We start from the raw sequence: 19,557 nt of genomic DNA, 5'->3' as shown, positions 1-19,557 counted from the left end.
TAAGACCTAGATATTAGTATTTTGTTTGTTAAAAGAAAATTTTTAGGGGGGTAACTTCAAGAGTTTAATTTTTTCCTAGAACAAGATCAACAGTTTTCACTGAGATAAAAGAATAAAGAACAACAAACTCAATAACACCAAATGGGTTTTTGATACAGAAAACAGGACTGCTCCATTCAAATGCAAATTTTTACATTAAAATATGTTTATAAACCAGAGTTGTTCTTCCTCCTGATTCAACACTTCTCCCTCTTCTAACGGGAGCCCCAGGAATCTGAAGAGCATGTGCACTACTAACCAAATATACAATCCAGCCGCCCCTTCCAAGCTGGAATCTGATTACCACTGGACTAGACTCAGGGCTGCCCCCAAGGGATGGAAAGCAGTAACTATGGTTTCAGGAAGAATGGCTACCGAGGATCCCACCAAAGAGTCGAATGCTGTGCACTGGGTCCAGGATGACTGGCACACCCTGTTCACTGTGCAGTTTCCCACCACCATGAACAGGAGAACCTTGGAATACCAGTCTTGATGATGCTGCCTGCCCTTGCCCACACTGATAGTCAACAGGGTAAATATTATTCTCATGGCAATTGGAATAAAAATGAAATTGAGGATGGTGACCTGCAGTGGGCAGCAGTCCTGGTCTGGGTTGGTATGAACATGTTCATGCTGAAAAGGAGGCTGCAATCCCCCATACACTTGCTCTGTAACCTAGGGGACTGCTTTTTGAACTTGAAGTTGAATTCTTACATTGATTCCTGTCTGTTTACAACTGGAAGTGCTTTCTGGAATGGTTGAATTCTCAGAGACTCGAGCAGGAAATGGCTCATACATTTGCTACAGAGATCAGATCACACAAGCTTGGAGACAGTGTAGCTTCTCCATCGACTCTGGTGGCAGGTGCAAAGGCAGGAAGCATATAGAGTGGAATGCCCTGGGTACAACCTGGTCCAGAAACCAGCTGTGCAAGTGACAGGAGCTCAGTATAAAACAATACATTTATTTAACAATTCCCTTCTTTTGCTTGGGTTCTCTCCCAGGTCAGAGCATGACCAAAATCTAAAGCTTTAGAGCACCACTTTCAATTACCATCATTTGGGTTTCTTGTCTCACCATGTCATTCATAGGTTATGGTATCCTCATGATCACGCATTTCTTTGAGTTTTGTCATTCTAGCCAAAGAGTAACAATCTGACATTCTACAAATGACTGCATGTTAACAAACATTTAAAACTTTTGAGAGAATACAGTGCACCAAGGAGACCACTATCATCGGGAGGATAATACCAACAGTTTGCAGTACGCTCCTTAGCTAGGGTCTCCATGAACTAAACAAGCAAAAATCAAATAGATCAAAGAACAAGCCAGATGAAGAGTGTACCTATTTTAACCCAGCAGCCTGTTCATTAATCCTCTGCAAATGAGTCTCTATAATACCCAGTATATTCATCCATGTGCAAAAAGTGTCAGCAACTGCACAATTTCTCCCTATTCAGCCAGTAGGGAATCTAGAGCAATTCTATTATCTAGTACAACCTTAGCAAGAGAATTTAAAGAAATCTGTTATGCAACCATAGCCTTTGCAATAGAATCTGCTATAGAGATGATTATAAGGAATTTCTTTCCTTCTTTCTTTCTTTCTTTCTTTCTTTCTTTCTTTCTTTCTTTCTTTCTTTCTTTCTTTCTTTCTTTCTTTCTTTCTTTCTTTCAAGACAGGGTCTTGCTCAACCTCCCAGGCTCAAGCAATCCTCCCTACCTCAGTCTCCCAAGTGGCTGGGAGTACAGATATGCACCACCATGCCCAGCTAAGATTTTAAAATATTTTTGTAGAGACAGGGTCTCGATACATTGGTCTTGAACTCCTAGGCTCAAGTGATCCTCCCACCTCGGCCTCCCAAAGTGTTGGAATTACAGATGTGAGTCAGGAATATATTTCAAATTATTGCCTCATTTATATTTACTCCAAGCCTTGGAAAATAAATCTAACATTGGCCCTTCATGCTCAATCCATCAAAGGCATAAGTTTGCCCATGTGTAAAGTTGGCTGCAAAATCCTCCACAGATTAAAGTATACTCCACGGATAGACACAAGGCCCCTTTTCCAGTTCTATTGTTCATGGATACATTACCTGGAATGGTGAAATTAGGAATTTCAAACCAAGGGCCTGAGGCAGAATTATGAGTTGAAAGAGTGCTATAATATCCTGACACACAAGTCAGTTTGCAAGAAACTCCATTTGGGCTTTGGTGCAAACCTGTCTTGTGATATATTCATTGGTCATTGTTCTTATATCCCATGACTAGATTAAATTAAAACAAGGAGTGAGAGGAAGTGGGTTTAGAAGTTTTACTACTAGTACAATTTGAACAACAGTTATGTTAGGAATGTTGCTAACATTATCCACTAGGTTAACTAAAGGATCCCTTAGGTCATGTAAAGATCTGGGTTTGGCATGACAGATTCAACACTTCATGAAGTTACCCATAAAAGCTACTCATTGTGAAATTCTAATTACAGCACTATCCTGCCAAGTTCAAGAGGTAAGCATACGTAAGGAAAGATTAAGAAAAGTAAGAGTTTCATGATGACAGAGAAAGTTTGATTTGTGATCTTGGGCAGGTTGCTTATGTCTAGGATACCATCTGCTTCTGGGGAGAAACTTCCCTGGTTAGCTTTACCTTAAGGTTTCTAATGGGTATACAGTTCCAAGAGTCTGGAGGGGCCCTTTTAAGTTGTGAGATATGGATTCAAGTATCAAAGTCCCAAAGTTTGGCTGCAGATTGAGTGGCAAAGGCAGTCTTTCTCTACTACCATTTCCAGAAAACCAAATCTCTGGATTCTAGATCATGAAGGATTTGATTGCTCTTGGCCAGTGCATTCTGAAAAGCTTCCTTTACCTGGTGAAAACACACTTTGACATAATGCATCAAAGGCTTGAATCATTTAGTCATATCTGAGTTTAGGACTCTTTTATAAGGGGATCAACTTACATTCTCCACTGTAAATGCATCTTACTTTTATTAATCTGTAATACCTTTTATCAGAATCTGCAATATCAAGGCAATCCAGTCAATTCATTGGCTTCACCTAAGGCTACTAAATCTGTAATACTTTAACTGTTTTACAACTTGTCCAGCAAAACAAGTACCTTCATCCTTAGAGATCTCTCCAAGAATCCCCCATGAGGAAAACACATTTTCTAATAACCTTTTAGCTACTGTTATAGAATTGGCTTCCTGCATGGGAAAACTTCTTAACAACCAGAAAACAGGCACTGAAAATGGCAACTGAGGGTAGGCACAGTGGCTCACGCCTGTAATCCCAGCACTTTGGGAGGCCGCGGTGGGCAGATCACTTGAGAACAGGAGTTCAAGACCAACCTGGCCAACATCACAAAATCCTGTCTCTACTAAAAATGCCAACATTATCCAGGTGTGGTGGTACACGCATATAGTTCCAGCTACCCAGAAGGCTGAGGCATAAAATCATTTGAACCCGGAAGGCAGAGGTTGCAGTAAGCCAAGACCACTGCACTTCAACCTGAACAACAGAGTGAGACAGACGAAAGAAAGAGAGAAAGAGAGGGAGGAAGGGAGGAAAGAAGGAAGGAAGGAAAGAAGGAAGGAAGGAAGGAAGGAAGGAAGGAAGGAAGGAAGGAAGGAAGGAAGGAAGGAAGGAAGGAAGGAAAAGAAAGATAAAGAAGACCACTATAAATGTTCAAATGGCCCATACCTAAAGTTTTGATTGTCTTCCTAGGATTCTAAATTTGATAAGCCAAACATTGGTCATAAACTATTTTAGCAATTTTAGAACAGTCACCACACCAATGTATATATTTTTTCATTATTTGGATTATTTTATCTCTTCCATCATGAGCCATGGAGTGCAGTGCTTTTAATAAGGAAAACATTAAGGACTCAGGAAGGACCAGGCAGCCACCCAGGCTCTCCATGAGTCCATGCTTAAAATTTGATTTATATCTTTTATTTTTATTTTATTTTTTGAGACAGGGTCTCACTCTGTCGCCCAGGCTGGAGTGCAGTGGCATGATCTCTGCTCACTGCAACCTCTTCCTCCTGGGTTCAAGCGATTCTCCTGCCTCAGCCTCCCAAGTAACTGGGATTACAGGCGTGTGTCACCACACCCAGCTAAGTTTTGTATTTTTTGGTAGAGACAGGGTTTCACCAAGTTGGCCAGGCTGGTCTTGAACTCCTGACCTCTGGTGATCTGCCGCCTCGGCCTCCCAAAGTGGCTGGATTATAGGCATGAGCCACTGCACTCAGCCATTTATAGTCTTTTAAATACAAATTTTATTTCTTTAATTCAGGTACACAGCACCATTTACTATAGTATTATAGCAATGCGCTATCATATGTAATTTGACTTGGATCATGGAGTTCCTTTAAATTGCATATCTTAACAATTTCGGTACTGGCTGACTTGAACCTTCTTGGTATTTAATTAATTCTTGTCTCAATACCAGGAAATCCAAGTTGTTGTCTCAATACCAGGAAAAATTAGGCATGCGAGCACATTGAAGCATGAGGAGGGAGGAGTTTATTAAGTGAAAGGAAAGCTCTCAGCAAAGAGAGGGGTTCTCCAAGCAGGTTTCTCCCTCATAATTGAATACCAGGACCACCACACATGAGCTTATGAGGCCAGGCTTCTCCCCTGAATAAGGCATGAATTCCTGGTGGCCCCACCTCATCCCCCAGCGTACATGTGGGAATGCCCAGGCAAGCCAAAGGTAGTATTGGAAAAGGCAGCGTTCGATTGATTAAAAGGCATTCTTCAGAAAGAATCAATTGGGAAAGGGTGGGCAAACAGGGGCAGAAGTTCTCCCTCTGGGTCACAGGTTTCATCTGGGACTCGCAGTCCAGTCTTTCAGCCTTCAGGCTGTTTTAGACTTGAAGGTGAGGTTTTAGGCCAGGGGCCCTTGCCTGTCTGCCTAGACGTTTGTGTGCCTTCTGCTTCTATCAATCATTCCACCCTCTGGAGAGGTACGACTAACTGCCCTTAGAATAGGAATGAAGATCGATCTTAACTGCTTCCTGCTGACAGGGAGCACTGTTTTCAGAAGATGGCAGTCAGATTTCCCTCAGAAGCTTGTCTAAGGATCTCCAGTAAAAAATGGGCCATCAACTGAGCCTCCAGTTGCATGAACTTTTGATGGTCTGAAAACGAGAAGAGACAAACTGGGTTATTAGAAGACATGTATCAAAATGAGACAAAAGGCTGGGGGGTAAAGGCAGCTCAAAAATTCCAAAGCTCCCAGCATGTCCAGATAACAGGTGGCTATAGTTATCTGCTAAGATTTGGGTGCTTGGGGCTTGGCTTTTGTTAGCTCCCTTAGTCTTATTTTCCCAAAAAGGAAACCTCCAGGTTATGGGCACCCTATTTACTCATATCACTTGGCAGGATTTGCAGGATAATTGCCCAGAACTGGAATATTGATCTAGATTTTTACATTATCCATCCCTTTTTTTCCTTCTGAGCTGCAGGAGGAGATCACTAGTTGATTCACAGGAATAAGTGGGGTTAGTCTAAAATGTAGGCAAAAAAAACCTTTAAAACAACTAATTGGTCTAGAATCTAATGACAGATGTATGATAAGGTTTGAGACATAATTTCTCTCTCTCCATTCCTCATTTTTGTTAAAAACAAATCAAGATAGGACTGAGTTGTTTGCAAAATAAACTTTAGTCTTACATTTGGCCTGCTTATTTGCATAAAGTACAGCAAGAATTATTATTTTTACATACAATTTTTCAAATTGGCTTTGATGGAACTCTGTTCCACAAGGAATCTCAGATAAGACCTTTTAAAGTCGAGCCTAGCCACGGGTTTGTACCCCAAATACCTATGAGTTGGGTAAATTCCTTTCTTCTTGAGGTCCCAAGAATATGGGGTTCCTGGGCCTGTTAGAAAGTGACATTCTTTACTTCCCACACAAGGTGGGAACCCTGTACAGGGACTGTGTAGACAAGGTATGAGGCAAGTTTTCCCAAGGGGCTTTTATCAGCCTGCAAGTTGAGCTTGATTCCTTAAAGGAAAGCATACCCTTCCAGCCAAAGTCTTGGTAAAACAACCAGCTTCTCCAATTGCATCCTGTTGCAAAAGAAAATGGATTCTTATTGCACTGATGCAAATAACCATATTGCTGTAAGTTAAGAATACTCACAAATAGTTTCCAAATTCTAGAGGAACCAGGCAGAGAGAAACAAACATGCTCCAAATTTGTTCACAGGAGTATAACTTACTCAATTATTAAAGACTGTAAATAGCTCAAAATAAAAGTTTCTTTAACTCTGAAAAACAAAACAAGGATCAGCAATGTTTTAAGCAATAGTTAATAAAAGGTTACTTCAGCTTTCTATTAGTTCAGTCCATTCCATTAACTCTTGTTCTGCTTGATATTCATGAACATTTTAACTCTCCATGAGTCCTATACGTTTTTCCACCATTCAAATGTCACAATCTCCAAAGTTATCAGAAACCTGCATTTGAGAGCACCTGTCAAAGTTCTATAACTGATTATAAACCATCTTTTGAAGAGGATCAAAACAAGACAACAATTGTCTTTGAATAACAAAATGTCCAGGGTAGTTACAGTTAAAAACACAATTGATAAAGAAATTTGATTATCTCTGTGGTTTATAATAACTTATCATAATAATTTTAATTATGATTGATAGCATATGCTCAGACATTAGAATTTTAGAAATCCCATACAATTTTAGAACATATATTAATACTATTCACTGAAATACAACCTGACGAAGATGAAGCGTCATTTTGGCAATCCCACATACTTAATTATGTCAAATAATCCTATTTACCTCTCTTTTGGATGCAATAGGGGTCCTCTGTAACATGCAAAAGCTAGTGGTCAGGAAATATAATTCTGAAACTGAAATTTGATTTTGGGAAACCTGTTAAATATGTTAGAGGTTTGAAGCACTTGATATTACGAAACAGAACTCCAGATTACCATAAATTATTTATTTTGCCATAATGATGATTCAAAAATTTCAAAACAAGGCAAAAACCTTTACTCATTAAGAGGGAAGACTTAGCTTTCCGGTTTGTCTCCTGTCTTCTCTTTCTTTTCCTTGGCAGTCTATTCACAAGGCAAACAAAAATCTTTCATTTCCCTTTGTTATCACATGAAAATCTTGTACAAGGGTGAGAAAGCCAAATTTTACCCTTTCATTAGTTTACTCTTAATGCCAACCCGAATTTTCTAATGAAAACTTATAAACAATTTTATCATTCTATCTAATCTTAACCAGTTTGACCATGAGGTGAGATTCTTATAAACTTTTACAACCCTTTACAACTTTTGCTAAAGAGCAGATTAGCACCTTAAGGAAACATTCTTGTTCTTTTATTTCAATGTTCAATTTACATAAAAAACATATAATACCATTTCAAATTTATTCTGTTCTATGTTCACACACAGAATTTCTTTTGCAAGATTAATTTTTAGAAAACTTCCACAACTTGTTTAAGCCTTTAACTTTATCTTATCTAATTTAAAACAATCCTTTAATCTCAGGCAAAAATTTATATTTCCATGCATTCTTATAATCTTTTACTAAAAATACATTTTACTATTCTAACACACCTTGCAGGTGAATCCATTTTCAGTGGTCTCAATTACATATCACAATGATAACTCTTAGCAATTTTTAACTTTAATGTAAAATCTGGTAAGTTGTTTTAATTATGCACTAGGTGCCAATGAAATGTGACTCCTTCCAGCATAGTTAAGGGTGTGGTTAACTCCATACCTCCCCAGGCCTTACCAATTGTGAAGCAGCCAAGTTGCAGAATAGTTCTCAAAAACTAAAGAAGCAGTTTATAACCTTAAAACATTTAGCAAACTTCCTATCTGACCTGCGTTAACTTAGACCACCTATTTACATTTTAATAATATTTGCATTTTTGGCCAGGTGTAGTGGCTCATGCCTATAATCCCAGCACTTTGGGAGGCTGAGGTGGGCGGATCATGAGGTCAGGAGATTGAGACCCTCCTGGCCAACATGGTGAAACCTCGTCTCTACTAAAATACAAAAAATTAGCCAGGCATGGTGGCATGTGCCTATAGTCCCAGCTACTTGGGAGGCTGAGGCAGGGAATCCCTTGAACCTGGGAGGCGGAGGTTTCAGTGAGCCAAGATCGTGCCACTGCATTCCAGCCTGGAGACAGAGCAAGACTCTGTCTTAAGAAAAAAAACAAAAAACAAACAATATTTGCATTTTTTACCAATAATCCTTAAGCTTGTTTTTATTTCTCAAAGATTAAAGTCACATGAACTAAAAAATATTATAGCTTTTACTTTTCCTTAAAAAATATTTGATCTAAGTGCTTATTTTTTCTTTAATCCAATTAATTAGAGCATTTTTATATAAACATCACACACATAATACATATATAACTACACAGACAGACAAAAGAAGATCCAGTATTTGAAAGATTTTTCATTTGCCAGTTTCTTAATTGGATCATTGGTCTCAGGGTGGAGCCCTTAAAGAAACAGGGCCCAATACACAAGTATAGCTGGAAGACAAAAAATAAATTTTGATACAGATTGATCAGTTTCTAATTCCTAGGGTTCCAGGAAGGAAAGAGAGGTTTCTCCCAAAATAGAATCTGTGCACCTTTTCTGTTTTTCCCAAGGACTCCCAGTTCATCAGAAATTATCTTAGGGCCTCTCATGCATGCCTTAAGAGTTGCGAGACACAGGGAGAACAGTAATTCAGTCGACTGAGAAAATACCTTTTTCTAGCAAAACAAGATCCAAGAAGAGAGAAACATAAAGGTCTTTTAAATATACCTATAACTTGGATATCCACTTTTAATTAAGTAGAGCGTTCTTTAAGAAAGTCCTTTTAAATCCCTTGTAACCTGACTTTAGCCATGCCAAACAGCCAATATTTTTGGCATTTGAACTTTACCAAAAGTAAACTCACAGGTGAAACCAACAAGCTTCAATTAAGGTTATGACTTAACCACAAGTGTATGAAGTATTTCCAAAGGAGTAGTAAGCAGTTTTTACAAAATCTAGGAACTTTAAAGGTAACTCAGAGAAAGAAAAATTCAAGAAAGGAAGCTAGAAATTGTTCATGTAGAGGAAGAGAATCAGCAAATGATAAAAGTCACACACAGATATCAACCCAAAAGTACACATTTCTCAAGCCAAGATTGAACCCAGGTTGCCACTGTAAAATGGCGGAGACTAAACGAAAGTACTGCCATGTGGTTACAGGTCACATTTCCATGGACGTAAAACAAGCAAAGTTTGGTACTGACCAGTTAGACAGGCTGACTTGAACAGCAGGCTTATGGGGTCCTAGGCCTATATCCTATCATGTGGTACCCCTCTTCCTGACAGAATCATGCAGAAAGATGTGCAAATCATACCAGATTGGCTATAGCTTAAGTCCAACCTCACAAATCCTTTTTCATTCATCAAAACTTTACAGAGAATATAAACAGTGATCCTTATTATTCCTTTTACCAGTTTGTACAGGGAGAGAGAGGCCAAAATTCTGAATGATAAAATTTTTACGCTTTTTCCAGCATGTCAGCCTTCTAGGTTCCATTCTTCTGAGTTCAATTCGAAGGCAACCAGTTTAAGGTTTGGGATATTAATTTTTACCAATTTGGAGGATGCATCCAAGGGAAGTGTGCTGTAGCACAGGTACATAATTACCCATCTGTGAAGAGAGGACAGAGGTGGAAAAAGGAAATAAAGGAGGAATTTTTTTTTCAAAGGAGTCCCAGGGATTCGGGATGCTTTTGAAAGGGGTAAAGACTAAAGATGAATGACTACTCATCTAGAAAGAGGGGAGCAAGGCATGCCTAGTTCCCTTCTCTTCCCAGCAAATACCCAGGGTATGTGAGGGAGAGACAAGAGAGGCATCTGTTTTCTTTCTTCTTTCCTTGTATCCCGGAGTCCTGAAGACAATGACAGGGTGCTGCCCATGGGTGTCAATGTGACTTTTTACCCATGTTAACAGGGAGGGTAGGGGGTGGGATTATCCACCCTTACCCACACACTGTCTTTCCCCATGCTGTCAGTAGTTTTCAAGTTACCTAGCCCTCATGTATGCCATGGATACTAGCATGACCACTATCCATGCAATGGGAGGCTTGGCTTAATCAGCAGGAATTAGTCATGCTTACCTGTGCTATATCTCTTAACTTCAATTGTCGTCAGCCTCAGATCCAGTTTTCTTTCCTAGAGCTTCAACCCAAAGTTTGGAATTGAGTTTGGGGCAAGAATGTGTCTCAGTGGGGTCCATGGACTCATTTAGTCAGGATGAAGCTGTGGAATTCGGTTTTCTTCCAATAGGGATAGAAAAGAGTGTCTTGTGAATTGGGGTCCTGGCCTGTTAAAACACCTTTCAAGAAAAAAAAAAAAAACTCTGGCATGGAGAAGCCTCCTGTCTTTGCATGGCTGTGTTATTAGGTTGGTGCAAAAGCAATTGTGGTCACCGCCATGCTAAGTAATGGCAAAAACCACAACTACCTTGGCACCAACCCATTAACTCCTCACCTGATGGAGAGAAGGAAAAAGAACAGCTTAGATGTAGGGCTGGAGAAGATGGTTGAGGAAGAAACCTCTTATTCTGATGCAAATCGGTTTCTCCAACACGGAGAAAAACTTTTAATTCCTGTTTCTTTCCTCAGGATCAGACCAAGCTGGACCCCTCAGCTGGAGGAGGGGAAGACTCCATGGGCACGTGGTGGGGAACACTGGCCAGCTAGCCATGAAGGGCATTGGGCCCCCAAGACTGCCCTGGGGCCTGGAAAGTGGCTGTGGCTCAGTCCTGCACTGCATGGCCATTGAACACAGCATGTGTATGCAGTAGACATGGCCATGTGCCCCAGCTAGGTGGGAAGTGGGTGGTGGGGAGCTGCTGCTTGCCTGTATGTCTGAAGCACGTGCCTGTGGCCATTGGAATGGAGGTGAACACCCCCAATATTGTAAAAGAAAAGATAGGTGCCGTTATAATTCTGAAAAAAAGAAGAAAAATGCCATAGAAAAGATTGGAATGGACCAAGGCTGACATTCCCAACCCCTGAGAGCGACAGGGAGGGGGCAGTTTTCCCTGCCTTCAGAAGAAGTCTGAGGATCAGAAAGCTCAGAAATGAAAGTGAAAGACGTTTTTGGCGCAGCGTTTTACTCACTCTCTGACAAATCCCCGTAAAGGTCAAAATGATGCAGGATTTTTGCTCCCTAGTTCAGCTAAATCCGAGTTCTTATTTCATGACCAGGAAAAATTAGGCACATGGACACTTTGAAGGGTGAGGAGGGAAGAATTTATTAAGTAAAAGGAAAGCCCTTAGCAAAGATAGGGGTTCTCCAAGCAGTTTTCTCCCTCACAATTGAAAACCAGGGCCACCACACATGAGCTGATGAGGCCAGGCTCCTCCCCTGCATAAGGCATGAATTCCTGGTGGCCCCCCTAATGCCCCGCTGCACATGTGGCCATGCCCAGGCAAGCCATAGGTAGTATTGGAAAAGGCAGGATTCAGTGGGTTAAAAGGCATTATTCACAAAGAATCAATTGGGAAAGGGTTGGCAAACGGGCAGAAGTTCTTCCTCTGGGTCACGGATTTCATCCCAGACCAGCACTCCAGTCTTTCAGCCTTTAGGCTGTTTTAGGCTTGAACATGAGGTTTTAGCCTAGTGATTCTTCCCTATCTGCCTAGGAATTTGTCTGTTTCCTGCCTTTATCAGTAGTACATATTACATATATGTAACTAAAAACAAAAAAATTATGTATAGTACACACATGCAATACATATATGTGTACTATACAGAACATATGTGCTATATAGAATATATGTATAGCACATATATTCTGTATGGTACATACTATACTACATACATGCTATATGTATAGTACATTTGTGTCCATATATGTACTATAAATGTACTATATATTCTGTATAGTACATACATACATACACATATGTACTATATGTATATATTATGTATGTTATATATAATATATATTGTATATGGGTATATGATATGGGAGCGGGGGCAGGAAAGTTCTGGGTAGAGAAGTGGGGGTCCCTGGTGAGGGCTCCATCCTCAAGCCTGTGCCCACGGACCTAAATGAGGACAGACGTTTCTGTTTTCACACCCAAAATGTTGCCTTTTGGCCCAACATACCCCCCCATCCTGTGCCCACTAAAAACCTGAGACCCCAGCAGGCACACACACAAGCAGCTGGACATTGAGAGAAGCAGAAGACAGACACCAGCAGACACCAGCAGGCCATCCATGGCAGAACAATGTGACACCAGGGGGAATTTGGCCAGGGGCGGTTGGAGGAAAGTCTAGCTGCTGTACGGCCCAAATCCAGGGGAAGACCAACCTCCCACTCCATCCTTTGTCTTGCTTCCCATCCATCTCAGTGAGAGCTACTTACACCACTCAATAAAACCTTGCACTCATTCTCCAAGTCCACATGTGATCCGATTTTTCCTGTACACTAGAGCAAGAACCCAGGATACAGAAAGCCCTCTGTCCTTGTGATAAGGCAAAGGGTCTAATTGAGCTGATTAACACAAACCACCAGCCGATGGCAAAGCTGAAAGAACACACTGTAACACATGCCCGCTGGGGCTTCGGGAGCTGTAAACACTCAACCCTAGAATCTGCTGTGGGGTCAGAGCCCAAAAATGCTCTCCATGACCTGCCCGTCTGCATGCTCCCCCTAGGGTCTGAGAAGTAGGGTCCTGAAGAAGCACGCCACACCCCTGTCACACACCCTGTGAAGGTGATAAGGGAACTCCTCCTGTTTCACATATAGTGCACATATATGTATGATATTTTAATTATATATATTAATCATAATGTTAACTCTTAGTAACGTTAATTTCCAGTGAACAATCAAGGAAGTAATCAATTTTAAACTTTTTTTTTTTTGAGACAGAGTCTTGCTCTGTCGCCCAGGCTGGAGTGCAGTGGCCAGATCTCAGCTCACTGCAAGCTCCGCCCCCCGGGTTTTACGCCATTCTCCTGCCTCAGCCTCCCAAGTAGCTGGGACTACAGGCGCCCGCCACCTCGCCCGGCTAGTTTTTTTGTATTTTTTAGTAGAGACGGGGTTTCACCGTATTGGCCAGGATGGTCTCCATCTCCTGACCTCGTGATCCGCCCGTCTCGGCCTCCCAAAGTGCTGGGATTACAGGCTTGAGCCACCGCGCCCGGCCTAAACTGTTTTATATCAGTATTTGTAGATGAAAGCCATTTCCTAATTTTTAGAAAGAAATGTTACAAATAGAGATTTCTTTCATAGATGTAATTTTCTTTAATAAAAGGGTTTCAAAATAGCCAGCTAAATGCCAGAAAGGTATATTGTAGAGACTGATTTAGGTCAACAAGTGGTCTCTTTAACTTAGCTTCTGTTTCTTTTCTTTTTTTTTGAGATAGAGTCTTGCTCTGTTGCCAGGCTGGAGTGCAGTGGTGCGATCTTGGCTCACTGCAACCTCCGCCTCCTGGGTTCAAGCAATTTCCCTGCCTCAGCCTCCCGAGTAGCTGGGACTACAGGCACACACCACCATGCCTGGCAAATTTTTTGTATTTTAGTAGAGATGGGGTTTCACCATGTTGGCCAGAATGGTCTCGATCTCCTGACCTCGTGATCTGCCCGCCTTGGCCTCCCAAAGTGCAGGGATTACAGGCATGAGCTACAGCGCCTGGCCTAGCTTCTGTTTCTTAGCTAAATGACTGAGTTTAAAGTGGAGCCCATTAATGAAGAAGACAGGGAAAGTGTTCTCTATGCCTGGACTCAGCGTGGATAGCTTTGAAAAAGAGAAATAAGCCTACTTTACCGGAGGGCCTACCTTTTATAAGCACTTTATTTGGCTTACTTTCCACCTTGGGGCAGGATAGTAACTAAGCCAAAATGTTAGTAGATTCTATTTCCCTTATCAATTAGTCATTTAAGAGTCTTTACAAAAGAGGCAATATAAATTTTGAACATTTTTTTAGAAGCTTCTGCACATCAATAGGCATCCCTGAGGAACCTAATTCAGGAGCCCCCATTTTTAAATGCACTTCTTAAAGTACAATGTTGTTCATTGGAATGTTCCACCATAATTTTAAATAATCTTTAGTAAGGTTTCTCAATTTTTGTAAGCATTTGCTGCTTCCAGTGCCTAATACTTATATACTATACACAAAGGCAGGCATACCGGGAAAGGGGAGGACTCAGTTCTTCAAAAATTAAGGATCTCATTTTTATGTTGATTCCTGGCTTTGGCTCTAAGATCCCCTTGGCCAAGTTAGCCAGTGATTTTTCCCTACCCAGGTGTGTAAGAAAAAGAAACAAAGGAGATAGAACACAAAATCTCTGCAAATTCCCAAAAGCTGGAGTTCATACCCCCTGTGCTAATTGCCATTTACCGCCAGTTTCCGCCTGACCCAGTCAGATGTCTGAGGCCTCTAACTGGATCCAATCCAGTTACCTATTGAATCTGATTCAATCCTGGACCGAGTCCAGTTTTTATTGTGACTTATGAACCGAATCCAGATAAAAAATTTGCTCAAACTCAGATAGCTCAAAACACAAATTTGTGGCACCTCAGAATCTAAAAGAGAACTTGTCCAGGATCCCCAGTGGCTGTAAGAGAGCAGTGGATGCAATGGGCCCAGCGGGCACCTCGTTTGGTTGCTGTATCCTCCTGGGGGTCATTAGAAGCTCTACTTTGTGGGATTTTTTTTGGTTTTTTGTTTGTTTGTTTTTTGTTTTGAGACAGAGTCTCATTCTGTTGCCCAGGCTGGAGTGCAGTGGTGTAATCACGGCTCACTACAGCCTCGAAATCCTGGGATCAGGTGATCCTCCCACCTCAGCCTCCCTACTAGCTAGGACTACCACACCCAGCTAATTTCCTACTTTGGATCCCACATCTGATGCCATTGGTTAAAAGAAAAACTTTAGGCAAATTAAATTTAACACAGTTTAATTGAGTAAAGAAAAATTCTTGAATCGAACAGTCCTCAGAACACAAACAGACTCAGAGTGACTCCAGGGCTGCCACATTTACGCCACATTTATTAGGTAACATTTATGGACAGAAAAAGGAAAGTGACCTGTAGAAAGCATAAGTGAAGTATAGAAATGGCTGGATTGGCTATAGCTGGGCCTTTGCCTTATTTGAACCTGGTTTGAACAGTTGGCTGCCTGTGGTTAACTGAAATTTGGCTGCTGTGATTGCCTGAGACTCAGTCACCAGTCTGTTTATGCATCAAATTAGGTTACAGTCCACTGTGTATGGAGAAACCTTTAGGCCAGACTTAAAATATATACAGAGGCAGCTGTAGGCCAAATTTCATTTAACAGCGTCTAGATCAATTTCTTCAAAATTTTTGAATGATCTATGGTGTAGCCTCTTTCTTTTGTTCAGTGTGTCCATAGAGGGAAATGTTTTCACAACTCCATCATTATACTCTTAGCTTCCCCGAATAGTTTAACTGGTGGAAAGGGCAACAATACTCAAAGCTATTAAACCAAGCAGAACTTGTGCTATCAATTTCAGTCTATTCTGAAGGTATTCATACATGGCTAAGGCTTTTTCTGCAAATGTGGAAAAGCTTACCCTGATATTAAGTTGCCAGGAAAATCATGTATGAATCAATGTGACTTCCATGTTACATGGATATCACTCATATTAAAGGAACATGCATTGCCTCAAAAAGAATTGTAACTGTTATGTACTGAATCGTGTCCCCCCAAATTCATATATTGAAACCCAAGCCCACAATGTGATAGTATTTGGAGATGAGGCCTCTGGGAAGGAATTAGGTTTAGATAAGGTTGCAGGGTAGGTTCTTGTACTAGGCCATTCTTGTGTTGTCATTAAGAAATATATGAAGTTGTAGATAATTTATAAAGAAAAGAGGGGTATTTGGCTCACCATTCAGCAGGCTGTCCAGGAAGCGTGGAGCTGGCATTTGCTTCTGGTGAGGGCCTCAGGAAGTTAAAATCATAACAGAAAGGAAGAGGAGCAGGCACATCACATAGTGTGAGTGGGAGCAAGAGAGAGGAGGAAGGTGCCACACACTTTCATTTTTATTATTATTATTTTGAGATGGAGTCTCACTCTGTTGCCCAGGCTGGAGTGCAGTGGCGCAATCTCGGCTCCCTGCAAACTCTACCTCCCAGGTTCAAGCAATTCTCCTGTCTCAGCCTCCTGAGTAGCTGGGACTACAGAGACCTGCCACCATGCCCGGCTAATTTTTGTATTTTCAGTAGAGACGGGGTTTCACTATATTGGCCAGGCTGGTCTTGAACTCCTGACCTTGTGATTCGCCTGCCTCGGCTTCCCAAAGTGCTGGGATTATAGGCGTGAGCCACCACACCTAGCCTCCATCCACTTTTAAACAACGAGATATCACGTGAACTCAGAGCAAGAGCTTACTTATCATCAAGGGGCTGGTGCTAAGCCATTCATGAGTGATCCACCCCCATGATCAAATCACCTCCCACCAGGCCCCACCTCCAACGCTGAGAATCACATTTCAATAAGAGATTGGGATGGGACAAACATCCAAACCATATTAGTCCTCATAACGGGATTAGTACCCTTATGAGAGGAGACAGCAGAGAGCTTGCAGTCTGTCTCTTTCTCCGTCTCTCTCTCTCTCCACCATGAGAGGACACAGAGGGAAGGCAGCCATCTACAAACCAAGGGGAGAGTCCTTACAGGAACCTGACCATGCTGGGACCTTGATCTCATACTTCCAGCCTCCAGACATGTCAGAAAATAAATTTTTGTTGTTTAAGCCACCCATTCCATAACATAGACTGTTTATTATGGCACCCAGTGCCATAACATGTTATGTTATGGCAGCCCAAGCTAATTAGATAGTAACCATCATGATATGACATAAAAGGAGCATAGTAAAAAGAGCACATAACTCTAGAAAGGGTGGAGGTTGGAGAGAAATTAAGTTGAGAAGAGGAGAATGAGATGTCAGGAAAATCTTCCCATATGAGATACTTCCAGCAATTAAGTCTAGTCTAGAGGAACAGGCAGTTGTTCTCCAAATGGTCTCTAAGAAGAGCTGGGGGCATTAAAAACAAGGGACATAGCAGTAATCTTTTTTATAGGCTGTCAGTTGCTGTGGAACCTATAGCCTCAAACCTATTTCTTTTCCATGAACTCTGTAATGATGTCATGGTCTATACCTTCTTCATGTACAAACATCTCACAACTAACCTACCACCATGAGAGTACGTAATTTCTGTTGTGTTGTTTTCTAGCAAGGTGATCGATTTGCATTGCTTCAACCAGGCTCCTCTGATTGATCATCTTCTGAACAATGGATGCATTTACAGATGGCTGGCCAGGTTCAGGAGAGCAGGCTGTAGCCATCAAATAGACAAAGTAGGCTCACCACATTCTGGAATTGAAATCATGATCTTGGTTACATCAGAAGGTGCTCTAACCAATTGAACAAACCAGGCCTTGATGAAGCTGGAACTGAGAGCTAGGGGATTCTTATGCAGAACAGAACATTCATACTTCCGCTTCCATATGTACCACATATGTGTTCCTCTCAACTGGTTTTGTACATTTCCATCTTTGCCTTAAATGTATTCACATAGCACTCTTTAAATACTCGAAGTATAATGAAGAAAAGAGAAGGAACTGAAATGGTTCCATTCCATTTCTCACTAGGAAGTTGATTCTGTGCACTCTATTTCTGACTATTTTCTATCAGCTTATTACCGTGGGATGTAGGAGGGAGGAACAGGACACAAAATGTGGCACAATTAAAAAAGGATGAAGAAGAAAATTAAAATCATTAACCATTAGTAATCATTTTTAATGTGTATCATTTTTAAAATTCAAGAATAACCCAAGGAAGTAGGCACAATGTTTAGATATGATTTACCAGTGAAAAGAAGCTTAGAGAAATGAAGTAATGGCTGGAAAGTCATAGCTAGAACTCAAAGTGAGAATTCCCACCCAAGAAATCTGACTCCAGATTCTACACTCCTAATCTCTGCTATGTGTTCTTTCCTGAAATGAGGAAAGAATAAGAAAGGAGAAAATTAGTGACAAGAAAGAGAGAGCTGAATAAGAGGGGACAATGAAAGGAGGAAGGAAATCAAGCAGTTTCTACACTCTGGAAAATAATTGAGCAGAATTAACAGAAGAGAACTCCTTTCCTCAATGCTCATTCTACTGTTAAAATAAATAAATAAATAAGCCAGACAGTGCAGCACACACCTATAATCCCAGTGACTAAGGAGGCTGATGTAGGAGGATTGCTTGAGCCCAGGAGTATGAAGCCAACCTGGGCAACATAGCAAGACCTTGCCTCTAAAAAAAAATTTTTTTAAGTAGCTGCATTGTCTTGTTTTTCTAACTTTGTACAGTGCTTAGAATAACACTATCTAAACAGCATGTGTTCCATAAACCCTGTTGACTAACCAATGGATTTGCAAAACAAACACCGAAAGACTCTTAGGCAAGAGATATATTGTAAGATCCGTGACAATGAGATATCTTGCATGACATGTTTTCCATTGTTTACTGTGTGTCTAAAATGAGAAGGTCATAAGAGCCAACCTTTCATTGGAGTGGCCCGCATAAAACTGTCTGCTGTGTAAGGGGTGTTGGAGTGACTCTCCATCACAGGTTCTACTGCAGCTCTAGGGTGGGTCCTGAGTGATGTGAACCCCATCCCCATCCCCGTTTCTAGTGAATGGGTCTGGGGTAGGCAGGCCAAGGCCAGTTGGGACCAATGAGTCATAAAGAGTTTTCTAAGCACTTCTGGAAAATATGCTTTCTTACCCTTAAGAAAGAGTCACAGGAAGTTTGTAGGAGGTGAAAAGGGAAGCAATTAACCCAGCAACTACTGGAAGCCTTCCAAAACCCAGGGATCTTTCCCCAGAATGAAGTCAGCATTGGGGATAGCACACCAGAGAGCTGGAAAGAGCCACTGGATCCACCAGTCCTGAATCCTACCCAGCCTTTGACATCCTGTATTGGAGCCAATACATTTATTTATGATAAAAGTTAGTTTGAGGTTGAGGTTGAGTCGGGATTTCTGTCCCGTATTTTAAAGCATCCTACTGATGCAGCCTGGTAAACATAAAACATGGTAAACACATGTGGCTTGATTTTATTGGCAGCATGGTTAACTGGTTCAAGCTATGGTTCAAGCTATTCTTTTCCTTCTGTGATTATGACCATACACTCACCTGAAAGGTGAAGCCTTTCTCCTGTCATGGCTACCTGACTGAAAAAGCTCTGCCAGAGTCTCAATTCCTATAACCTCCTTCCCATCCATCCATCCATCCAGCCAGCTGATGGATTAATAAATTTATATTTATTAATATAAATTTATTATAAATTTATATTAATAAATATATATAAATATAATTTTATTATAAATTTATATCAAGCACTTACTGTGAGCAAGTCATTTTGCTAGGCACTGTAAGGTCATCAAAAAGAAAAAAATAGGTCGGGCGCAGTGGCTAATGCCTGTAATCCCACCACTTTGGGAGGCC

At 41.1% G+C, this 19,557-nt stretch overlaps 1 pseudogene; it reads right to left on the bottom strand.

Moving 5' to 3' along the window:
• Nucleotides 1–389: 389 nt before the first annotated feature.
• Nucleotides 390–19,273, bottom strand: LOC104660321 (annotated as a pseudogene).
• Nucleotides 19,274–19,557: the final 284 nt, after the last annotated feature.

This window comes from Rhinopithecus roxellana, chromosome 5, assembly GCF_007565055.1.
Source record: "Rhinopithecus roxellana isolate Shanxi Qingling chromosome 5, ASM756505v1, whole genome shotgun sequence".
NCBI classification, from domain to species: Eukaryota; Metazoa; Chordata; class Mammalia; order Primates; family Cercopithecidae; genus Rhinopithecus; species Rhinopithecus roxellana.
This window is presented reverse-complemented; position numbering and strand designations above follow the sequence as displayed.